Source organism: Ovis canadensis, chromosome 5 (genome assembly GCF_042477335.2).
Source record: "Ovis canadensis isolate MfBH-ARS-UI-01 breed Bighorn chromosome 5, ARS-UI_OviCan_v2, whole genome shotgun sequence".
NCBI lineage: Eukaryota > Metazoa > Chordata > Mammalia > Artiodactyla > Bovidae > Ovis > Ovis canadensis.
The window spans coordinates 84,943,554-84,967,064 of NC_091249.1; the positions used below are offsets into that span (position 1 = coordinate 84,943,554).

Consider the following 23,511-nt stretch of genomic DNA (forward strand, 5'->3'; position numbering starts at 1 on the left):
TCTAACGGACTAAAGACCCTTTAGAGACTGAGACTCAGGCAGTGTGTGTTGGCACCAGGATAGCAAGCAGACAAATGATACACACTAGAGAGCTGGGCAACAGACTCGTGTACATATGGGGACTTAATATGTGACAGATGTCGCCTTACAAATCAGGGTGGACAGACGGACTGCTCAATCCATAGTGTTGAAATCACTGTTAGCTCAGATAGAAACAACAAATTTCTACTTCATGCTGCACATAAAAAATATATCCCAGCTGCAGTCAAGACTTCCTTCCTGGAGAGAGAAATTTAAAACAAAATACTACACTTGATCTTAGCCAAAAGGCCGAGATGCGATTATACAGAGTGAAGTAAGCCAGAAAGAAAAACACCAATACAGTATACTAACACATATATATGGAATTTAGAAAGATGGCAATGATGACCCTGTATGCAAGACAGCAAAAAAGACACAGGTGTGTATAGCGGACTTTTGGACTCAGAGGGAGAGGGAGAGGGTGGGATGATTTGGGAGAATGGCATTGAAACATGTATACTATCATGTAAGAATCGAATCGCCAGTCTATGTCCAATGCAGGATACAGCATGCTTGGGGCTGGTGCACGGGGATGACCCAGAGAGATGTTATGGGGAGGGAGGTGGGAGGGGGGTTCATGTTTGGGAATGCATGTACACCCGTGGTGGATTCATGTCAATGCATGGCAAAACCAATACAGTATTGTAAAGTAAAATAAAGTAAAAATAAAAATTAAAAAAAAAACAAAATAGTGGAGAAAGTCCCTATGACCTTGAGGTTGAGGGGGAACTCTTTTAAGGCACAGACATCAATAATTAAAGTTTGATAAATTTGACTAAATTAAAATATCTATGCCCCCAAAGATGGGAAAAGACAAGTCACAGATTTGGAAGAGATGTTTGTAACATTATTACAGATACAAATTCAAAAAGGGGAAGATAAACAACCCTGAAGAAAAATGAGAAATGATAGGAACAGGTTGTTCACAGAAGACAAAATCCAAATAGCTCCAAACCATACAATTATTTCCAGCTTCCCTACTCATCAGGGAAATGCAAATTTAAACAAAAACGAGTGATACCTTGCTACAATATCAGAATGGCAAAAAACAAGAAGTCGAATTACCTTGGGATTTGGGAACAATGAGATTCAATGGGGATTTTCTTACACAGGTTGCTGTGTTTCACTTTGCAAACCAAATTAGCTTTATTGAGTCAGGTGGAAAGCACACATGCCCCTAGCCTCAACATTTCTACTTCTAGGTAGATGTCCTGGAGAAACTCGTATGGGGATAAACAAGGAGACATGTTCAGAATGTTCAATGCATCACCGTTCAGTAAAAGCTAAAAACAAGAAACAAAAATGCATCAAATAGAGAGTAAAAAAAAAAATTAGAGCATGTCTATAAAATGGAATATTATATGGCAATTAAAATGGAACTATATCATCACAGATAAGCAGCAAAATAATAGTATGTCTCTATAGGTTTACTTATGATATTGCTGCAGGTACAACTTTAAGCACTTTACATGTGAATATTAACCCAATTCATTCTCTTGCCAATCCTGTGATGGGGTACTATGATCATCCCCATTCTATAGACAAGCAATGAAGATAGAGAAGTTTAAGCTGTTATCTAAGGTCTCACATAACTGTCAATGCCAGAGTTGGGCTGTAACCCAGCCAGTCTAATTCTAGAACTGGTGATTTAAGCCCTAACCTGCCTCATAAGATAAACAGAATGCTGAGCAATGAAAATATAATCCTGAAAAGAGATTCATTTTGGAAGATGATACATATAGTATGATTCATTACTATTTAGGCTTAGTTTCAACTGCTTTAAATCACAGGAAGAAAACATGCCTTAACTGCAATATTAAGTTATGACACAAGACACACCTTGAGGCAGGTAGTGCAAGACTGGCTGATGCAGAGGCTCTAAGGTCATGAGGGACTCAGCCCTTTGTGCTTCACCTTGCTTACCACTGGCGTCCAACCTCCAGGGGTGTCATGAAATGAAAACCTCTGGAGCTTCATCCACCTCAGTTATATTCCAGGTAGGAGGGAGGAAAAGGGGAATAAGAACAATGCTACACTTGGCAAATGAGTCCCTAAAAAGGATCATCCCAGAAGCCCTGGCCAATGACCTTCACCTTTGTTTTACTGGCTACCTCTCTAGCAGAAGTGAAGGTGGGAAATGAAGGCCTTGAGTTGGAGGCATTGTTGCCCAGAACACACACCATGTTCTGCAAAGAAAAGAATATTGAAGTAAGCGAGCTAATAAACAAATACTGAGTAGGCAACGAAGTTTCTCTCATAAATGCCATTTGGATAAGGTTTAAAAGAATATGATATACTATTTATGGGTTTACAGAAAACTAGCCAATCTGATCACATGGACCACAGCCTTGTCTAACTCAGTGAAACTAAGCCAAGCCATGTGGGGCCACCGAAGACGGGCAGGTCATGGTGGAGAGGTCTGACAGAATGTGGTCCACTGGAGAAGGGAATGGCAAACCATTTCAGTATTCTTGCCTTGAGAACCCCATGAACAGTATGAAAAGGCAAAACGATAGGACACTGAAAGAGGAACTCCCCAGGTCAGTAGGTGCCCAACATGCTACTGGAGATCAGTGGAGAAATAACCCCAGAAAGAATGAACAGATGGAGCCAAAGCAAAAACAATATCCAGTTGTGGATGTGACTGGTGATAGAAGCAAGGTCCGATGCTGTAAAGAGCAGTATTGCATAGGAACCTGGAATGTCAGGTGCATGAATCAAGGCAAATTGGAAGTGGTCAAACAGGAGATGGCAAGAGTGAATGTCGACATTCTAGGAATCAGCGAACTAAAATAGACTGGAATGGGTGAATTTAACTCAGACCACCATTAAATCTACTACTGTGGGCAAGGATCCCTTAGAAGAAATGGAGTAGCCATCATGGTCAACAAAAGAGTCCGAAATATAGTACTTGCATGCAGTCAAAACGACAGAATGATCTCTGTTTGTTTCCAAGGCAAACCATTCAATATCACAGTAATCCAAGTCTATGCCCCAACCAGTAATGCTGAAGAAGCTGAAGTTGAATGGTTCTATGAAGACCTATAAGACCTTTCAGAAATAATAGCCAAAAAAGATGCCCTTTTCATTATAGGGGACTGGAATGCAAAAGTAGGAAGTCAAGAAACACCTGGGGTAACAGGCAAATTAGGCCTTGGAGTAAAGAATGAGCAGGGCAAAGGCTAATAGGGTTTTACCAAGAGGACGCACTGGTCATAGAAAACACCATCTTTCAACAACACAAGAGAAGACTCTACACATGGACATCACCAGATGGTCAACACCAAAATCAGATTGATTATTTTCTTTGCAACCAAAGATGGAGAAGCTCTATACAGTCAGCAAAAATAAGACTGGGAGGTGACTGTGGCTCAGATCATGAACACCTTATTGCCAAATTCAGACTTAAATTGAAGAAAGTAGGGAAAATGACTAGCCCATTCAGGTATGAACTAAATCAAATCCCTTATGATTATACAGTGAAAATGAGAAATAGATTTAAGGAACTAGATCTGATAGACAGAGTGCCTGATGAACTATGGAATGAGGTTCGTGACATTGTACAGGAGACAGACAGGGATCAAGAACATCCCCAAGAAAAAGAAATGCAAAAAAGCAAAATGGCTGTCTGAGGAGGCCTTAAAAATAGCTGTGAAAAGAAGAGAAGTGAAAAGCAAAGGAGAAAAGGAAAGATATAAGCATCTGAATGCAGAGTTCCAAAGAATAGCAAGGAAAGATAAGAAAGCCTTCCTCAGCGATTAATGCAAAGAAATAGAGGAAAACAACAAAATGGGAATAAGTAGAGATCTCTTCAAGAAAATTAGAGATACCAAGGGAACATTTCATGCAAAGATGGGCTCGATAAAGGACAGAAATGTATGGACCTAATAGAAGTATACTGTCACCCTGCTTATTTAACTTCTATGTAGAGGACATCATGAGAAATGCTGGACTGGAAGAAACACAAGCTAGAATCAAGATTGCCGGGAGAAATATCAATAACCTCAAATATGCAGATGACACCACCCTTATGGCAGAAATTGAAGAGGAACTCAAAAGCCTCTTGATGAAAGTGAAAGAGGAGAGTGAAAAAGTTGCCTTAAAGCTCAACATTCAGAAAACGAAGATCATGGCATCCGGTCCCATCACTTCATGGGAAATAGATGGAGAAACAGTGGAAACAGTGTCAGACTTTATTTTTTGGGGCTCCAAAATCACTGCAGATGGTGACTGCAGCCATGAAATTAAAAGACGCTTACTCCTTGGAAGGAAAGCCATGATCAACCTAGATAGCATATTAAAAAGCAGACACATTACTTTGCCAACAAAAGTCCGTCTAGTCAAGGCTATGGTTTTTCCTGTGGTCATGTATGGATGTGAGAGATGGACTGTGAAGAAGGCTGAGCGCTGAAGAATTGATGCTTTTGAACTGTGGTGTTGGAGAAGACTCTTGAGAGTCCCTTGGACTGCAAGGAGATGCAACCAGTACATTCTGAAGAAGATCAACCCTGGGATTTCTTTGGAAGGAATGATGCTAAAGCTGAAACTCTGGTACTTTGGCCATCTCATGCGGAGAGTTGACTCATTGGAAAAGACTTTGATGCTAGAAGGGATTGGGGGCAGGAGGAGAAGGGGACGACAGAGGATGAGATGGCTGGATGGCATCACTGACTTGATGGACGTGAATCTGAGTGAACTCCGGGAGTTGGTGATGGACAGGGGGGCCTGGTGTGCTGCAGTTGATGGGGTCTCAAAGAGTCGGACACGACTGGGTGACTGAACTGAACTGAATAGAAGTAGAAGATATTAGGAAGAGGTGGCAAGAGTACACAGGAGAACTGTACAAAAAAGAGCATCATGACCCAGATAATCACTATGGTGTGATCACTCACCTAGACCCAGACATCCTGGAATGTGAAGTCAAGTGGGACTTAGGAAGCATCACAACGAACAAAGCTAGTGGAGGTGATGGAATTCCAGTGGAGCTATTTTAAATCCTGAAAGATAATGCTGGCATACCCAATATGCCAGCAAATTTGGAAAACTCAGCAGTGGCCACAGGACTGGAAAAGGTTAGTTTTCATTCCAATTCCAAAGAAAGGCAATGCCAAAGAATGCTCAAACTACTGCACAATTGCACTCATCTCCCACGCTAGTAAAGTAATGCTCAAAATTCTCCAAGCCAGGCTTCAGAAATACATGAACCGTGAACTTCCAGATGTTCAAGCTGGTTTTAGAAAAGGCAGAGGAACCAGAGATCAAATTTCCAGCATCTACTGGATCATTGAAAAACCAAGAGAGTTCCAGAAAAACAACTATTTCTGCTTTATTGACTATGTTGAAGCCTTTGATTGTGTGAATCACAATAACCTGTGGAAAATTCTGAAAGAGATGGGAATACCAGACCACTTGACCTGTCTCTTGAGAAACCTATATGCAGGTCAGGAAGCAACAGTTAGAACTGGACATGGAACAACAGATTGGTTCCAAATAGGAAAAGGAGTACATCAAGACTGTATACTGTCACCCTGCTTATTTAACTTCTATGCAGAGTACATCATGAGAAATGCTGCGCTAGGAGAACCACAAGCTAGAATCAAGATTGCCGGGAGAAATATCAATAACCTCAGATATGCAGATGACACCACCCTTATGGTAGAAAGTGAAGAGGAACTCAAAAGCCTCTTGATGAACGTGAAAGAGGAGAGTGAAAAAGTTGGCTTCAAGCTCAACATTCAGAAAACGAAGATCATGGCATCTGGTCCCATCACTTCATGGGAAATAGATGGGAAACAGTGGCTGATTATATTTTTTGGGGCTCCAAAATCACTGCAGATGGTGACTGCAGCCATGAAATTAAAAGACACTTACTCCTTGGAAGGAAAGTTATCACCAACCTAGATAGCATATTCAAAAGCAGAGACATTACTTTGCCAACAAAGGTTCTTCTAGTCAAGGCTATGGGTTTTTTCCAGTAGTCATGTATGGATGTGAGAGTTGGACTGTGAAGAAAGCTGAGCACTGAAGAATTGACCCTTTGGAACTGTTGTGTTGCAGAAGACTCTGAGAGTCCCTTGGACTGCAAGGAGATCCAACCAGTCCACCTTAAAGGAGATCAGTCCTGGGTGTTCACAGGAAGGACTGATGCTGAAGCTGAAACTCCAGTACTTTGGCCACCTCATGCAAAGAGTTGACTCATTTGGAAAGACCCTGATGCTGGGAGGGATTGGGGGCATGTGGAGAAGGGGACCATAGATGATGAGATGACTGAATGGTATCACCGCCTCAATGGATGTGAGTTGAGTGAACTCTGGGAGTTGATGGCGGACAGGGAGGCCTGGCCTGCTGTGATTCATGGGGTTGCAAAGAGCTGGACACTACTGAATAACTGAAGTGAACTGATTATGATATAAAAATGTGCATTGGAATAATATCAATTTTAGAGCAATAATTAGGTTTGGAGAAGGAGAGGGCTACACAATAAACTTCAACTGTATCTCAACTTTAAAAAACAACCTGAAGCAAAAATGACTTAAACTGTGATCATTTGGGTGGAGGGTAAGGCCTCATGTGTCTCTGGGGTGTGTTATGTGTGTTTTCAATGCTCTCCTTCTTTGGTGTGATTTATTTGCTCCTTCTCATTTTCCTCCTGTTTTGTAGGGAAGGGTTCCCCAGAGCCAACTCCCCTGTTGAAAGCTCAAGCCCTCACTGATGTTAAGGCAGTTGGTTTCAAATTGCAACATTTTTGGAGTGCGCCTGCTTCAATGGGAATAAATTGGTTGAGAGCTTATCAAATGTCAAGCGCTAAGCTATGGCCTAGGCAAGCATTAACTTATTTAATCCTCACAAGAGCCCTGGGATCTAAGAATAATTATTATTTCCATGTGACAGAAGAGGAAAATAGGGTTCTGAGAGATTGAATATCTTTCTGAAGATCCCACCGTCCAGATGGGAAGCCACACGAGTCTGGCCTCTGGACCTGGGCTAGTAACCAGCTCTTCTCTTGTTTACTTGTGTCTGACATCGCTGCCCCATCTCCTGCTAAAACTTCTAAGAAGGGTTCCTTGGGATGTATCCAAACAAGATGCCAAGGATAAGGTGGGATGCTGGGACAGGTATGGAAAAACAGGCTGTGTTATCGTATGCTTGGTGGGGGTCTCAGTTTGGAAGGGCCACAGAGGGCCAGACTGAGGCAAAGGAGAAAGCAATTTTCTCAGAGCAGGGCCTTGGTCTGGAAGCTAAAGACATAAGAAGGGTTTCCCAAGGAGCTTTTAGTAGTTGCAGTGTTATCCCTGCGGGGTTAGGATATGCCAGGCACTCAGGGTGGAATTCTGGCCAGGAAGAGTGTACAGACACTAACTTCCCTACTGTCATTCCTCCCTGAGCTTTAAATGGGCCCAGCGCTCGTTACCTGCTCCCTCTGCTGCCCCTCTGAGAGCTCCCTGAGGACAGAGACTGTCTGGGGCAAGATCTGACACGGAGCTGACACACAGTAGGAACAAAAATGTTTGCTAGAAAAACAAATGAACAACCACAGTTCAGGAGCATCGATTCTTCGGCACTCGGCTTTCTTTGTGGTCGAACTCTCACATCTATATATGACTACTGGAAGAACCATGGCCTTGACTGGATGGACCTTTGTTGGCAAAGTGATGTCTTTGCTTTTCGATGTGCCATCTAGGTTGGTCATAACTTTCCTTCTAAGGAGTAAGTATCTTTTAATTTCATGGCTGCGATCACCATCTGCAGTGATTTTGGAATCCCAAAAACTAAAGTCAGCCAACATGTATTATTATCTGTCTCTTTGAATATAGTCATCCTAGTGAGTGTAAAATACTATCTCATTGCTATTTTAATTTGCATTTTGCTAATAACTAATGTGAGCATCTTTTCATGTGCTTACCAGCCATTTGTAGATCTTCTTTGGTGAACTGTCTAATCATTTGCTTTGCTTAAAGTTGTCTTCTTATTGAGTTGTAAGAGTTCTTTATATATTCTGGATACAAGACCTTTATCAAATATGCGATTTGCAAATTTTTTCTCCCAGTCTTAATCTATCCTTTTATTCTTATAAGAATGTCTTTTGAAGCACAAATGTTTTAGATTTTGAAGTCCAGTTACCATTTTTTCCCTTTGTGGATTTTGCTTCTGATATTATATTAAGTAATGTTTTTTTAAACCCAAAGTCTTAAAGATTTTCTCCTATTTTTAAATAAAAACTTTCCAGAATTTTAGCTCTGAAAAAAACAAAAACAAAAACAAAAAAACAAATGAACACACAAACAAGTAACCTCAAGAGGACTGAGTTTCACTGGTGCCCTCTGAATTGGGACTGAGCGCTCAGCACAATAAACACAAATATAGCTTAAGTTCCTTGAGGGCAATGCATTATTCATGTTTGCACACCTTGCCCCAGCACTTTGCCCACACAGTTCTTGCTGAAGAGCTGAACAGAACTGAGAGGAACGATCAAATAAATACAGGGATTTATAACAATGGGCTGGAATTGTATGGGGGTATTCCAGAGAGCCACAGATTAAAGAGCCAGGAGGTTGTGAAACCATGTATGACCCTGTGTGCTGGTCCACTGAAGTAAAATGCAGACTCAAGGGTTAATAGTCGGGAAACATGAAGATGTAAAGACAAAGAACAGCTGCTGGACTGGGCAACTGGTAACAATTTAGACTATAAATCTGCCATGTAGCAGAATCGCCAAACTCACTGTTCCCTGAAAGATACAGATAAAGGCCTGACACAAACACTCCTGAGTTGCTTTTATGGGAAGCAGATCCCGCTCCAGATAAAAACTGCTGACCACAAGTACATAGACTAGATTGGTTGACACAAGATGGTTGGTGATACTTGGAACTTCAACTTGATGCCAACCAGTCTCAGAATTGTCCACGAGCTAATCACACCCTGCTCCCTGAACACTGTTAAAACTCCTCACTACCCCCTCCAGGGTGGGTCACACCCTGACGTGTATCAGCCCACTGTGGCCACCTTTGCCTGGCAAAGCAATAAAAGCTACTCTTTTCTATTTCACCCAAAACCCTGTCTCCATGTTTCTATTTGGCACCAGTGAACAGAGAATGAGTACCAGCAACTGCTGCTTAAAAATGATCCCATACCTCAAATAAAAAATTCATTAATCTCATCATCAAAACCAAAATAACTATGGACACCATTTGTTTGGTCTGACCTATGTGCCAGGTGTTGTTAAGTAGATTATCGCTGAAACTTACCATCATGCTGCAAGGGAAGTATTATTCTTGCCATTTCACAATGAAGAGACCCAGTCCCAGAAGGTTAAGTGACCTATTGAAGATCAAATATATCACAAGGAGCCCAATTAGGATTTAAAGGCAGGTGTCTCGGGCTTCAAAATCTGTGCTTCTGCTAGTGCAGTGGCCAGCCTGCCCCCTTTCCCAGACTGAATTGCGGCTCCAAAGAATGGCAGGAAAAAAGTTATATTGCTTCTTGAGGAAAGATCCTGTAACTACTCCTGAGGCACTGTGATCTTATGGCTTCTCTGAATATACTTAAGGTGCAGCTCCTAACCTAATTGTTTTCTGCTGGCAACTCTAGTTGACTTAATGTGAGCCCTTATTTCCCATGGGAAGGATGCTGTGAACTGGTATTACCCTATGGAAACTTGGCATACCCTAAAATACCAAAAACACTAGTAGTAAAAATAAATGAGGGACAAAGCAACCTTCAGTTTAGTTCAGTTGCTCAGTCATGTCTGACTCTTTGTGAACCCATGGACTTCAACACACCAGGCTTCTCTGTACATCATCAACTCCTGGAGATTACTCAAGCTTGTGTCCCTCGCGTCGGTGATACCATCCAACAATCTCATCCTTTGTTGTCCCCTTTTCCTCCCACCTTCAATTTTTCTCAGCATCAGGGTCTTTCCCAATGAGTCCGTTCTTGGCATCCTTCAAATATGTGTTTTGCAAACATTTATTAAGAAGCAAAAATCAAATAGGGAATCTAAAGACTGCATTGTACTTTCTTTCTGTTATTGAACAGAATTTACAAAAATCTGAGAGCAATGAAGTCTGAAATGAAAGTGCTGGCTTCTTTTTCTGGCAAGTATCCTCTAACAAGCGTCTTAAGCACTCTCTTTTTGCTCTAGGGTCCTCTGAACTGAATTCAGATTAAAGTCAACTCTTAAACTTTTCCTATGAGTCAATATGCCTGAAAACTTCTGCAATCAGGCTTTGACCAGGCAATATTGATCCTTGTTTTATGACATAAAATCCTCTGCAATGACTGTCTTCTTCAAGAGTTTTAGCTCTTTTATGCATTTTTATTTTCCCCTGAGTTTCAGTTGGTAAAGAATCTGTCTGCAATGCAGCAGTCCTGGGTTTGATTCCTGGATTGGGAAGATCCCCTGGAGAAGGAAATGGCAACCCACTCCAGCATTCTTGCCTGGAAAATCCCATGGACAGAGCAGCCTGGAAGGCTACAGTCTATGGGGTCACAAGAGTTGGACACGACTTAGCGACTAAACCACCACTAAGTTTATGGCCTTCTTGAACATCTCAAACTATCCTTAAACTCCAGTTGGAAACTTTGGTATTTCATCACATCTGCTGCCAGCTTTTCAGAGAAATGTTGTCTTGGTAAAAAAGTGTAGCTTTGGAGGAGAAGTGTATGATTTGCATATCTGCACATAAAGCCATGTGATCAAAAATTATTCCACCTCATGCTGCTGCTGCTGCTAAGTCACTTCAGTCATGTCCGAATCTGCGCAACCCCATAGACAGCAGTCCCCCAGGCTCCCCCGTCCCTGGGATTCTCCAGACAAGAACACTGGAGTGGGTTGCCATTTCCTTCTCCAACGCATGAAACTGAAAAGTGAAAGTGAAGTCACTCGGTCATGTTCGAATTTTAGCGACCCCATGGACTGCAGCCCACCAGGCTCCTCCATCCATGGGATTTCCCAGGCAAGAGTACTGGAATGGGGTGCCATTGCCTTCTCCAATTCCACCTAATGACTTAGCCCATTATGTCTTTTTTTATATTCTTTTCCATTATGATTTATCACAGGATATTGAATATAGTTCCTTATGCTACACAGTAGAACCTTGTTGTTTATGTTTTATTTATATAGTTCATATCTGCTAATCCCAAGCTCCTAATGTACCTCTCCCCCCCATCTCCTTTCTTCTTTGATAGCTTTAAGTTTGTTTTCTATGTTTGTGAGTCTGTTTCTCTTTCATAAATAAGTGCATTTATGTTATACTTCTAGATTCCACATGTAAGTGATGTCATATAGCATATGTATTTCTCTTTCTGTCTTCACTTAGTATGATAATCTCTAGGTCCATCCATGTTGCTGCAAATGATACTATTTCATTCTTTTTATGGATGAGTAGTATTTCATCATATATATATACTATAAAGAAGATATATATTTTCCTTATTCATCTGTCCACGGACACTTAGGTTGTTTCCACGAGTTGTTATTGTAAATAGTGCTGCTGTGAACACTGGGGTGCATGTATATTTTTGAATTAGAATTTTCTCTGGGACTGCTGGATCACATGGTAAGTCCATCTTTAGTTTTTACGGAACCTCCATACTATTTTCTATAGTGACTGTACCAACTTACATTCTAACCAACAGTGTAAGAAGGTTCCCTTCTCTTAGGGAGAGAGGAGAAAAAAAAAAAACCTCTCTTCAGAATTTATTTGTAGACTTTAATGATGGCCATTTGTACCAATGTGAGGCGATACTTCATTGTAGTTTTGATTTGCATTTATCTAATAGTCATGTGAACATTTTTTCAGGTACCTATTGATTATGTCTTTATGGATAAATATCTATTTAGGTTTTCTGCTCATTTTTTTGATTGGATTGTTTGTTTTTCTTGTTATTGAGTTGTATGAGTTATTTGTATATTTTGGAAATTAAGCCCTTGTCAGTTGCATCACTTGCAAATATTTTCTCCTAGTCTGTAGGTTGTCTTTTCTTTTGCTCATGGTTTTCTTTGCTGTGTAAAAGCTTATAATTTTGGTTAGGTTCCATTTGTTTACTTTGTTTTTATTTCTATTGACTTGGGAGGCTGACCTAAGAAAATATAGATGATTTATGTCAGAGGGTTTTGGCTATATTCTCTTCTAGGAATTTCGTGGTGTCATGACTTAAACTTAAGTTTTTGAGTCCTTTGAGTTTAGTTTTTTGTGTGGTGTTAAGAGAATGTTTTAACTTCTTTGAGTTACATGTGGCTGTCCAGCTTTCCCAACACTATTTGCTGAAGAGACTATCCTTTTCTGACTGTATATTCTTGCCTCCTTTGTCAAAGACTGACTGTAGGTGTGTGGGTTCTTTGCCTTTTCTAATTATTGTTGGTGTCAATTCACTCAGTGGGTAACTGGCCTGAATGCCTACATTTGTTGTAGTAAGCAAGCAGGCCAACATCAACACGCAAGTCGTGGGTGCTGAGAAGTGTTTCTGTGTGTGACGTGATAAGAATGGTATAAATGTGAGAAGCTTCCAGGTGGACCTTGTAAGGTGAGGCAGAGCACACACAGGGCTCTCGTTGAATCACAGGATAGGAATGCATCAGAACACCTAGGGATTCATGAACAATGGTGCTCATTCTTATGGAATGTGTAGGGGTGGAAAACATTCCCATTCTTCCTTTCTAGGTTGTTTGGCTGGTCTAATAATTGCACTGACATATGACAGATTAACAGGAGAAAAATAAATTTTAAACTTATGAAAGGCCCATAAAAATGAGACTCACTACAGTCAGGTAATTGAGGCTTATATACCATCCTGAGCTAAGGAGAAGAGGGCAGGGATTTGGGTTTTCAGAAGCGAAATATTAATATTAATAGTTTTCTTCTGGATTGTTGCTGTTTAGACATTAAGTCATAAAGGACTCTTTGTGACCCCATGGACTATAGCCCGCCAGGCTCCTCTGTCCATGGGATTTTGCAGGCAAGCATACTGGAGTGGATTGCCATGCCCTCCTCCGGGGGATCTTCCTGACCCAGGAACTGAACCCACGTCTCCTGCTTGGCAGGCAGATTTTTTTTACCACTGAGCCACCAGGTAAGCCCTCTCTGCTGGGCACAGGCCTCCTATTGAAATTCTTTCAGGCAGTTAGTTCAGTTCAGTCGCTCAGTTGTGTCCGATTCTTTGCGACCCCATGAATCGCAGCACACCAGGCCTCCCTGTCCATCACCAACTCCCGGAGTTCACTCAGACTCACGTCCATCGAGTCAGTGATGCCATCCAGCCATCTCATCCTCTGTCGTCCCCTTCTCCTTCTGCTCCCAATCCCTCCCAGCATCAAAGTCTTTTCCAATGAGTCAACTCTTCGCATGAGGTGGCCAAAGTACTGGACTTTCAGCTTTAGCATCATTCCTTCCAAAGAAATCCCAGGGCTGATCTCCTTTAGAATGGACTGGCTGGATCTCCTTGCAGTCCAAGGGACTCTCAAGAGTCTTCTCCAACACCACAGTTCAAAAGCATCAATTCTTCAGTGCTCAGCTTTCTTCACAGTCCAACTCTCACATCCATATATGACCACTGGAAAAACCATAGCCTTGACTACACGGGCCTTTGTTGACAACGTAATGTCTCTGCTTTTGAATATGCTATCTAGGTTTGTCATAACTTTTCTTCCAAGCAGTAAGCATCTTTTAATTTCATGGCTGCAGTCACCACCTGCAGTGATTTTGGAGCCCACAAAAATAAAGTCTGAAAACTGTTTCCTCTGTTTCCCCATCTATTTCCCATGAAGTGATGGCACCAGATGCCATGATCTTTGTTTTCTGAATGTTGAGCTTGAAGCCAACTTTTTCACTCTCCTCTTTCACTTTCATCAAGAAGCTTTTGAGTTCTTCTTCACTTTCTGCCATAAGGGTGGTGTCATCTGCATATCTGAGGTTATTTATATTTCTCCCAGCAATCTTGATTCCGGCTTGTGTTTCTTCCAGCCCAGCGTTTCTCATGATGTACTCTGCATAGAAGTTAAATAAGCAGGGTGACAATATACAGCCTTGACATATTCCTTTTCCTATTTGGAACCAGTCTATTGTTCCATGTCCAGTTCTAACTGTTGCTTCCTGACCTGCATATAGGTTTCTCAAGAGGCAGGTCAGGTGGTCTGGTATTCCCATCTCTTTCAGAATTTTCCACAGTTTATTGTGATCCACACAGTCAAAGGCTTTGGCATATTATACAGCAGAAGTGAGAAATAGATTTAAAGGACTAGATCTGATAGATAGAGTGCCTGATGAACTATGGACTGAGGTTCGTGACATTGTACAGGAGACAGGGATCAAGACCATCCCCATGGAAAAGAAATGCAAAAAAGCAAAATAGCTGTCTGGGGAGGCCTTACAAATAGCTGTGAAAAGAAGAGAAGCGAAAAGCAAGGGAGAAAAGGAAAGATATAAGCATCTGAATGCAGAGTTCCAAAGAATAGCAAGAAGAGATAAGAAAGCCTTCCTCAGTGATCAATGCAAAGAAATAGAGGAAAACAACAGAACGAGAAAGACTAGAGATCTCTTCAAGAAAATGAGAGATACCAAGGGAACATTTCATGCAAAGATGGGCTCGATAAAGGACAGAAATTGTATGGACCTAACAGAAGCAGAAGATACAAAGAAGAGGTGGCAAGAATACACAGAAGAAATGTACAAGAAGATCTTCACGACCCAGATAATCATGATGGTGGGAATCAGTCACCTAGAGCCAGTCATCCTGGAATGTGAAGTTAAGTGGGCATCACTATGAAAGCACTATGAAAGCATCGCTACGAACAAAGCTAGTGGAGGTGATGGAATTCCAGTGGAGCTATTTCAAATCCTGAAAGATGATGCTGTGAAAGTGCTGCACTCAATATGCCAGCAAATTTGGAAAACTCAGCAGTGGCCACAGAACTGGAAAAGGTCAGTTTTCATTCCAATCCCAAAGAAAAGCAATGCCAAAGAATGCTCAAACTACCGCACAATTGCATTCATCTTACATGCTAGTAAAGTAATGCTCAAAATTCTCCAAGCCAGGCTTCAGCAATATGTGAACCGTGAACTCCATGATGTTCAAGCTGGTTTTAGAAAAGGCAGAGGAACCAGAGATCAAATTGCCAACATCTGCTGGGTCATCGAAAAAGCAAGAGAGTTCCAGAAAAACATCTATTTCTGCTTTATTGACTATGCCAAAGCCTTTGACTGTGTGGATCAGGCAGTTAAGTGGGAGGTAAAATGCTCTTTCTAAATTTGTGGGTTCCAGTTGTCTGCAACTCAAAATAATCCTCGTGCACATTCTGGAGGTAGCATATTCTTCTCCCCACCAAATATTAACACTTCTGAGTAAGGAGCCTTCATAGGTACTATGTTGATATTGACCTGATTTGTAATATTGATTGAATATTGAAATGAGGTTTCAAGATATAAAACGGATTCTGCTGGACCTTCAACACTGTCATCCCTGGGTTAAACCTCATAATTTTGCCCCATCTTGGCCCAAGTCTATTGCCATAAGTATCATGACATGAAGGAAGGAGCATGGAATGGAGAGTTCCAAACAGGCTGCTGCAGGGCAACTCAAAATTTCCAGTGAAGCTGCTGGAGATTAAACTTTCAAACTCTGTCCATTTAGACTATTCATTAGTATGTTCAGAGTCACAGACGAAAGGTAAATATGGCATCCAGACAGAAGAGGCTAAGAAGCTCAAGTTGTGTGTTGATCAGTTATAATGGGCCATGTTTATGCTGATGGATGGGTTCACAGGCCAGTGTTACAGATAAAACACACAGAAAATCTAAGAGACCAGATAGATGGCTGTAGACATTCCTGACGACTTGACCTCTGGTTCTAATTCCTGTGAAGGTAGTTGCTTTCTTGCCCTCAGAGTCTATGAGATGCTCTGATTTCTTTCAATATAACTTCTTTAATAAATCAAAACCAAAAAACAACTCCACATCCATGCTTTCTCCTTGCTACCATGACACTGTGTATATAGTTAAAGCCAGACTACCAAAATTAAAACCCCAGCACTGCCACTCCTTAGTTGTGAGTCCTATTTATCCTTTCAGTATCTCAGTAACATTACTTCCGTGGGGGTAGTATTAATAACAACATCTCCTTCCTAGGGTTGTGGGGATTACATGAAAAACAGTTTCTAAAACATTAGAGCAATTGATGTTATGTGGCAGCGTGAATGGGAGGGGCATTTGGGGGAGAATGGATTCATGCATATGCATGGCCGAGTCTCTTTGCTGTCCACTTGAAATTATCATAACATTGTTAATTGGCTCTACTCCAATATAAAATAAAAAGTTAAAAAAATATTAGAGAAATGACTGCCCCATACCAAGTGTTTCCTTTTAAAGTGGTTAACATATATATATATATAATATATAAATGTATACATATTTCATACAGTTCATGGATACTTATAAGTCCATTGACCCCGATTTAAAAAAATTCCCTGATTTGCATTAAAATATGTATTTATATTCTGAATGGGTTATTATTTACTTGAAGATAATATTCCATGGAATATCATCTATACAAAGACAAACTTTCTTGGACATCAAAGTAAAGACTAAACAATAGAATCTAGCTTACTTCTCCTGCCAGCTAAAATCAGAGGAAATAATTTTGAGGCTTCACTCATTTACTCCTTCACTCATTCATCTATTCATCCATCACCCCAGTTGCTCTATCTTATCCTTCCCATTGGATTGTCTTAGCACCATGTCAGCTCATCACTGGTACCCTCCCTGAAATTGATTGCTACTTCAGCTGCTCCCAAGGACATGAAATATTCATCCCAGACCAAAGAGCCTTTCTGCGGGCAGTGAGCATGTCAAAACACAGAGAAAAAGACTCAGGGATTAAAAAAAATAAGACTCGAAGAACATGACTTGCCATACCAAATGGAGCAAATCTTATTTACAAATGACCTCTAACCTCTGAGAGCAACTCAAATAAAGAAACATCTGTCATCTTTGGGAACATCCAAAACTCTTCACCCTGACAGGGGGCCTCCAAAGACCAGATTCCATTTCAATATAATTGGCTCCTTGCCCTTTTCCTGCCTTCCTCCAGCCATGCACAGAGAGCTGAACTGTCTTGGGATGGGCAGCCAACCCAGAGATGTGCGACATCTTGACAGCAGAACCAGGGGGTGGAGGCAGGGCAGTGGCTCTGCTAATTAAGAACGGAATGCACTGATTTCAGCTTCCGAAGGAGGAGCATAGATTGTGGTGTCTGGAATCTCAGAGCTCCTGTTGATGGTGATACTTAGAACTTTTTCCTTCATTAAGGCATAGTACAGAGAGGATTTTCTGAATGAACTATTTAACCTTTGCATGATCCACCTTTAATTTTTCTTTTATATTTTAAAATTTGTTTTTTGATGCGAACCATTTTTAAAGTCTTTATTGAATTTGTTACAATACTGCTTCTGTCTTGCTTTTTGGTGTTTTGGCTATGAGATATATTTGATCTTAGCTCCTTAACCAGGGGTCAAATCTGCACCCCTTGCATTGAAAAGCAAAGTCTTAACCACTGGAGCCTCAGAAAAGTCCCTGATCCACCTTTTAGAAAGCCCTTCCTTAATGCCATTTTCTAAAGTCATAAATGGACCAGTATGAATGCAAGAAACAGATGCCAAGTTATATCATGGGAAATGTAGGTTGTCTGAGTCATAAATGGACCAGTATGAACACAAGAAACAGATGCCAAGATATATCATGGGAAATGCAGGTTGTCTGAGTGTTGAATCCTTTCATGCTTTTACTCGTAAGTATTTATCAAGCATATATTAAAGTTGAAACACTTGTAGAAGCTGATGATACGGCATGAACTTGGGGCAGATGAGATCTTTGCCTTCATGAAGCTTCCATTCTGGTGAGGGGATGGATGACAAAGAAAAATAAACAAGATCCTAGCAGACTGTGCTTAGTTCTCTGAAGGAAGCAAGCAGGGAAAGGAGGATAATCCTAAGCTGGCAGCTAACACTTGAGTTTTACATACCAGGAATGATTCTAAGCCATGTGCTTATAACAACCTTTCACATTTTAGTTAATTTACCCATTTGGCAGATGAGAAAACAAACCATAATTTGTTCCCAAATTACAACTCTATCCCTCCAGTTGTTGGCCAAATGCTTGCCATTTTTATTTCTCTTGTTTTTTTTTTCTGTCTCTATTATACCCTATTATCTAATCATGTACAATCAGTTGGGCTTCCTAGGTGGCAATAGTGGTAAAGAATATGCCTGCCAATGCAAGAGCACAAGATAAGGTTCAATCCCTGGGTCGGGAAGATCCTCTAGAGAAGGAGAGGACAACCCACTCCAGTATTCTTTCCTGGGAAATGCCATGGACAGAGGAGCCTAGTGGGCTATAGTCCATGGTGTTGCAAAGAGTTGGACACAACTGAGCACGCACATACAATCAATCAGGAAACCTCTACCTCAATATACAATTGACTTTTGAACAAAGCAGGGGTTAGGAGTACTGTCCCTTCCTGCAGTCAAATAACGGGCCTCTGGGGTATGTGATTCCTATGTATTTGTGGTTCTATATTGGTAGATTCAACCAACTGTGGATGGCATAGTACTGTAGTATTTATTATTGAAAAATTCCATGTATAAGTGGATCTGCACAGTTCAAACCTGTGTCGCTCAAGGGTCAACTGTATTTACAGAATCTGACCACTTCTCTCCATCTCCTCTGATATACCCTGGCCTGAGCCACCATCACCTCTCAGTTGGCTTATTGCAATAAGCTCCTAAGTTGTTACACTTCTACTCGGGCTCCTTGGAGTCTGTACTAGAAATAGTAGTTATAGTCATTCTGAAAAATAGAAATCAAATTATTTCACAACTCCACTCAAAACTCTTCAGTGGCTTTCCATACGGCCAGAGTAAAAAATTGAGGGCAGTAGGAGAAGGGGGCAACAGAGGATGAGATGGTTGGATGGCATCACCTACCCAATGGACATGAGCTTGAGCAAACTCGAGGAGACAGGAAAGGAGAGGGAAGCCTGGCGTGCTGCAGTCCATGGAGTTACAAAGAGTCAGATACACTGACAACTGAACAACAAAGAGAAAAAAGTAACTAACTCCTCTGTGCTTGTATTCCTTAGTCATCTGCCATCACTGCTGAACACACCCTGTGTATTCTGGCCTCTCCTCTCCCCTCTGATCACCTTTCTCAGCCCCCTCCCCCTCACGGCTCACTCTGCTCTAACCACGCTGGCCTGGCCTCCTAATTGTTCTTAGGCACTCCTGCCATAGAACATCTCAAAGACCACGACTCTGTCTTGATAGCCCCAATGGGCTCCCTTGATCACCTCCCCTGGTTTTTACTCAAATGTCATCTTTCCACTGGGACTTCCCTGACCAATCTAATATTCAAAACCACAAGCCCTCTACACCCCAAATCTATCATTTTTCCTTACAATTTTCCTCTAAACCATTTATCATCAATTGATACATGTTTTTACTAATTTTTATTTACTTATTACTTGTTCCCCCACTACCAAAATATAAACTACATGAAGGCAGGGATTTTTGCCTGTTCTGTCCATTTCATTTTTTAGATTGCCTGGAAGAGTTCTTTGTATGTAAGAGGCACTTAGTAAATATTGAGTTAATGAAGAAAGTAATATTGAGAATGAAGGAAGAGGACCTATTCCTCTGACTTGATCATTCAAAAGAAATCAAGATTGAAAAGGACAGTGATGCTTGATCTAGAAGAGGAAGAACAGGAGGAATGTTTGCAGACAAGATGAGAAAGGAAGAAATATTTACAGGGGAAGCTGACTTTGACACTAAACAAGAGTCAGGCATAAACATAGCCTGCAGGTACAGAAAGCAAAATGTTTGCTTTCATGCTCTGCAGTTCAGTCTTCATGGATTACCCTCATCAGTCTCTCTGCTCACTAAAAATGCCTGAGAACTCAGGGAAGTGACTTTCTCTCTCTAAACATGGCAGGAAAAATAAGGTCAATGCAGCAGCATTTACTGTATGCAGCTCTAATCTCTGGGGCTATGTCACAGGCTGATCACGGGATTCTCAGGGAGCAAATGTGCAGGCAGCTTATCAATGGCCATTCCCAATGCCACGTTCATGGGAGAGGTACAGGGAGAGAAACTGGCAAGATCTGTGACTCAGATCTTCAGCAGTCTGAAAACAGAGGCCCTAACCCAGGACATTCTTCTTCATGATGGTAGCTTTAGGAGAAGGTATCTAGGGGGAGAGTGTATGTGGAAGCGTGATCTCAGTCACAGAATAGAGGTTTGGGAGAGGGTCTGGCTTTTCCAAAACCACAGAACAATTCCAGGCAACATCAGGAGAGCTATTGAGAGTCACACATGCCTAACTCAGATGATGCAAGTAATGGTCTCGCTAAGACCTTGCTTCATAACTCGCTTAGTGTCCATCTTGGGTGCTTTAACCTCTCTATGTGGTGGGTGGGCGGTGCTAACACTAGTGAGGAGGCAGGGCTGTCCTTAGGGTAGTTTCCTAGCACGTGAACTCAGTAGAGATGCCCAGGCAGGACTGTTGTGTAATCAGAGGTGAAACAGGCCCAGACATCTGTAGCAGCCTTGGTATTTTTAGAAAACACATTTTCATCTTCAGTTTACACCAGATCTGGAATGGAGCTAAGTCATTACAATGTGTTAGGTCCTATTTATTCCAGCCCAGGACAGCTAGATTTGATCAGCAGATATCAGCAGGGTATACCAAAGCGGCTGCGCAAACCTGGGTCCCTTGAGGTGGCATTTCCTTAGTCACAGCAAGTTGAAGTGACATTCTGCTATCCTGAGAGAAGATGGAAGGGTGGAAAAGGAGAGAGCATAGGGAGAAGGAGAGGGACAGAGGGAAGGAAGGAGGGAGAGAGAGGAAGAGAAAAAAGAGAAAGAGGAGGGGGAGGATGAAAAAAGAATTGAAGAACAGGAAAAGGTTATTACATTTGTTGGGTACTTACTACACATCAGAACTATATTAAGTTCCCTAAAAGCATCCGTTCTAATCCTTTCAAATACTGTGAGGCACAGGCATTTTTACCTCAATTTTCCAAAAGAGAAAACTGAGGCTTAGAGATGTGAGTGACTGGTGAGGTCACGCAAGGATAAATGGTCAGCCAGCACAGGCCTGTCTGGTTCGAAGTTCATGCATTTCCTAGCATGCTGAAGTGGGGATAATGATAGTCAGGAAGGGTGTCTATGCTGGGCTCTGCAGAGTGCAGAATTTACCCTTGCCCCAAAGAGGTCGGCTATTTGTCCTCAGCTTCTGGGAAATAATCTTGAAGGTCTCGGGATGTCATGTGTGAGTGTTTCTGTTTGCCTGGGGATGTTGGGTCATGTCAGAGAGACTAACAACATGATCTAGGGTGGACGCTTTGGCTCATGTAGTGTCAGCTCAGTGTCCAGAGGGGCCTAGCCCAGCCATGTGGGCAGACAGCTGTATCTACAGGATGGAGCCCCAGTAAAAACTCTGGACACAAGGCTGGAGGGAGCTTCTCTGGTTGGCAATACTCTGTGCATGTTGTCATACGTCAATACTGGGAAAGCAATGCTGACCACAGTTCCGTGGGAAGAGGACAATGGGAACTCTGCGTTTGGAACTTCCCTGGAATCTGCCCCATGATTCCTTGGCTGATTTTCCTCAGTATCCTTTCCTTGCTGTAAACTACAACCTTGAATGTAACAGCTTTCAGTGAACTCTGAGTCCTGCCAGTGAAGGTGGTCTTGGGAACCTCCAAACTTGCAGTTGGTATAAGAGGAGGGGGTGGGCTGATGGACTGTGCTCCCTTTAACTTTGTGGGTTCCCTCACTCCTTGCATTGGCAATATTCTTTTGGTCTATGTTCCTCTCTTTTCTCAGCAACAAATCCTGGAATGAGCCACTATCACACTGGGTTGGGCTAGCAAGGGACTGGGGACATGAAGTCAGTGGTCAAGTCCAAGAAAGTGAAAGCCAAGGAAAACCCGGAAATGACAGGTAGGAGTTGATGAAAGCCTGGTCTGGACATGGCATCACAGACACTATAATATGGAGACACTTCTATTCTTAGGTCCTTTAAGGCTTATGATTTTCTGAGATTCTATAGTCTGACAGCATGGAAAAAGTAACAACTCTATGCAGGCTTAGAAGAGGACTTCATTTTTCCATTTCTGGATATTCTTGCAAAGCTAGGAACTTCAGTTGCTTAGAATACAGGGCTAATACTTATCATGATCACAGATTGAGGTCCACAGAGAGCAGACTGGAGTGCCATTTTTTCTGCCTCCCTGCCCTCTCTCCCTTCTAACAACTCTAATGTCCCAATTTTATGTCAGTCACTGTGCTAGCCAACAGGGACCCCAAAGATGATCATGACACAGTCCTGCCCTAAAGGGAACCTTAATAAGGTGTGGTGTTGGGTCACATGAACAACTTTACAGAAAATCTAAATAAAATAAGGGCTAAATAGTAGACAGACAAGCAAAATTTGAAAGGGTGAACAAATATCTCAAAAAGTAACAGGACTAGTAGCTGTAATAAGGGCCTACTAGGAAGTTTTATTGAAAATAGAAATAAGAACTTCAGTGGAGGGTTTCCCTGGTGGTCCAGTGGCTAAGACTCCATGCTCTCAATGCAGGAGGCCTGGGTTTGATCCCTAGTCAGGGAGTTAGATCCCACATGCCACAACTAAGAACCAGCACAGCCAAATAAATGAGAAGAATTCCAATGGACAGCGACTGGCTAAATGACCTTTCTAAGAGAAGAAAGCACCAAGAATGAAGACACAGAGTTTTTAAGTACAGAACATGTCTAGGGACAGCTCATAGCCTGGATGATGAAGTATAGCAGGGCAAGTGGCAGGAACAAGCGAGACAGAGAGAAAGTGCAAGAGATGAGGTTGGAAGGTCAGAGACTGGAGAATGAATGGTCTTGTCTGTCAAAGCATTTTTACCTTACTTGGTAGCAAGGAAGAGCCTTCTGAAGAAGGAAGGATAAGCTCATCCTTTGAAACTATATTTATCTTTATTTCTACTGTGCTTTCTTGAATCAGTGGCGATACTGATGGTAGTAGTGGTGACATTAATAATATAAAAAAAATCACAGTGTACACCTGTAGATATTTTACATTTTTCAGAGCACCATTACTTAAAAACAGATTTTAAGAAGCACAGTGTTAAGCCCTCACACTGTTAGGCTCAATGCAGTGCTTTGTATAATTCATTTCATGCTGCCAAAGTCCAGGATGGGCACACTTGTCTTTGTTTTAGAGACACAGAGCATGCAGGTCCAAGAAAGTGAGCTTGCACAGGGCCTGATGGACAGCAGGGTTAGCCTTGACCTCATCTCTCAGACTCAAGTCTGTCCCAACTCCTGCCCTGCCCCACTATCTCACTTCATTCTTATCCTGTGTGGGGATATACTACTCTTCCTGCCAT

The 23,511-nt window shown here is 41.8% G+C and overlaps 1 protein-coding gene and 1 pseudogene across 1 annotated transcript in view; both read right to left on the minus strand.

Annotated features, from left to right (window-relative positions):
- ATP10B (ATPase phospholipid transporting 10B (putative)) overlaps positions 1–23,511 on the minus strand; it is a 383,816-nt gene that overhangs the window by 164,732 nt on the left and 195,573 nt on the right. The window lies entirely within an intron of this gene.
- LOC138441940 (U2 spliceosomal RNA) lies at positions 219–342 on the minus strand (annotated as a pseudogene).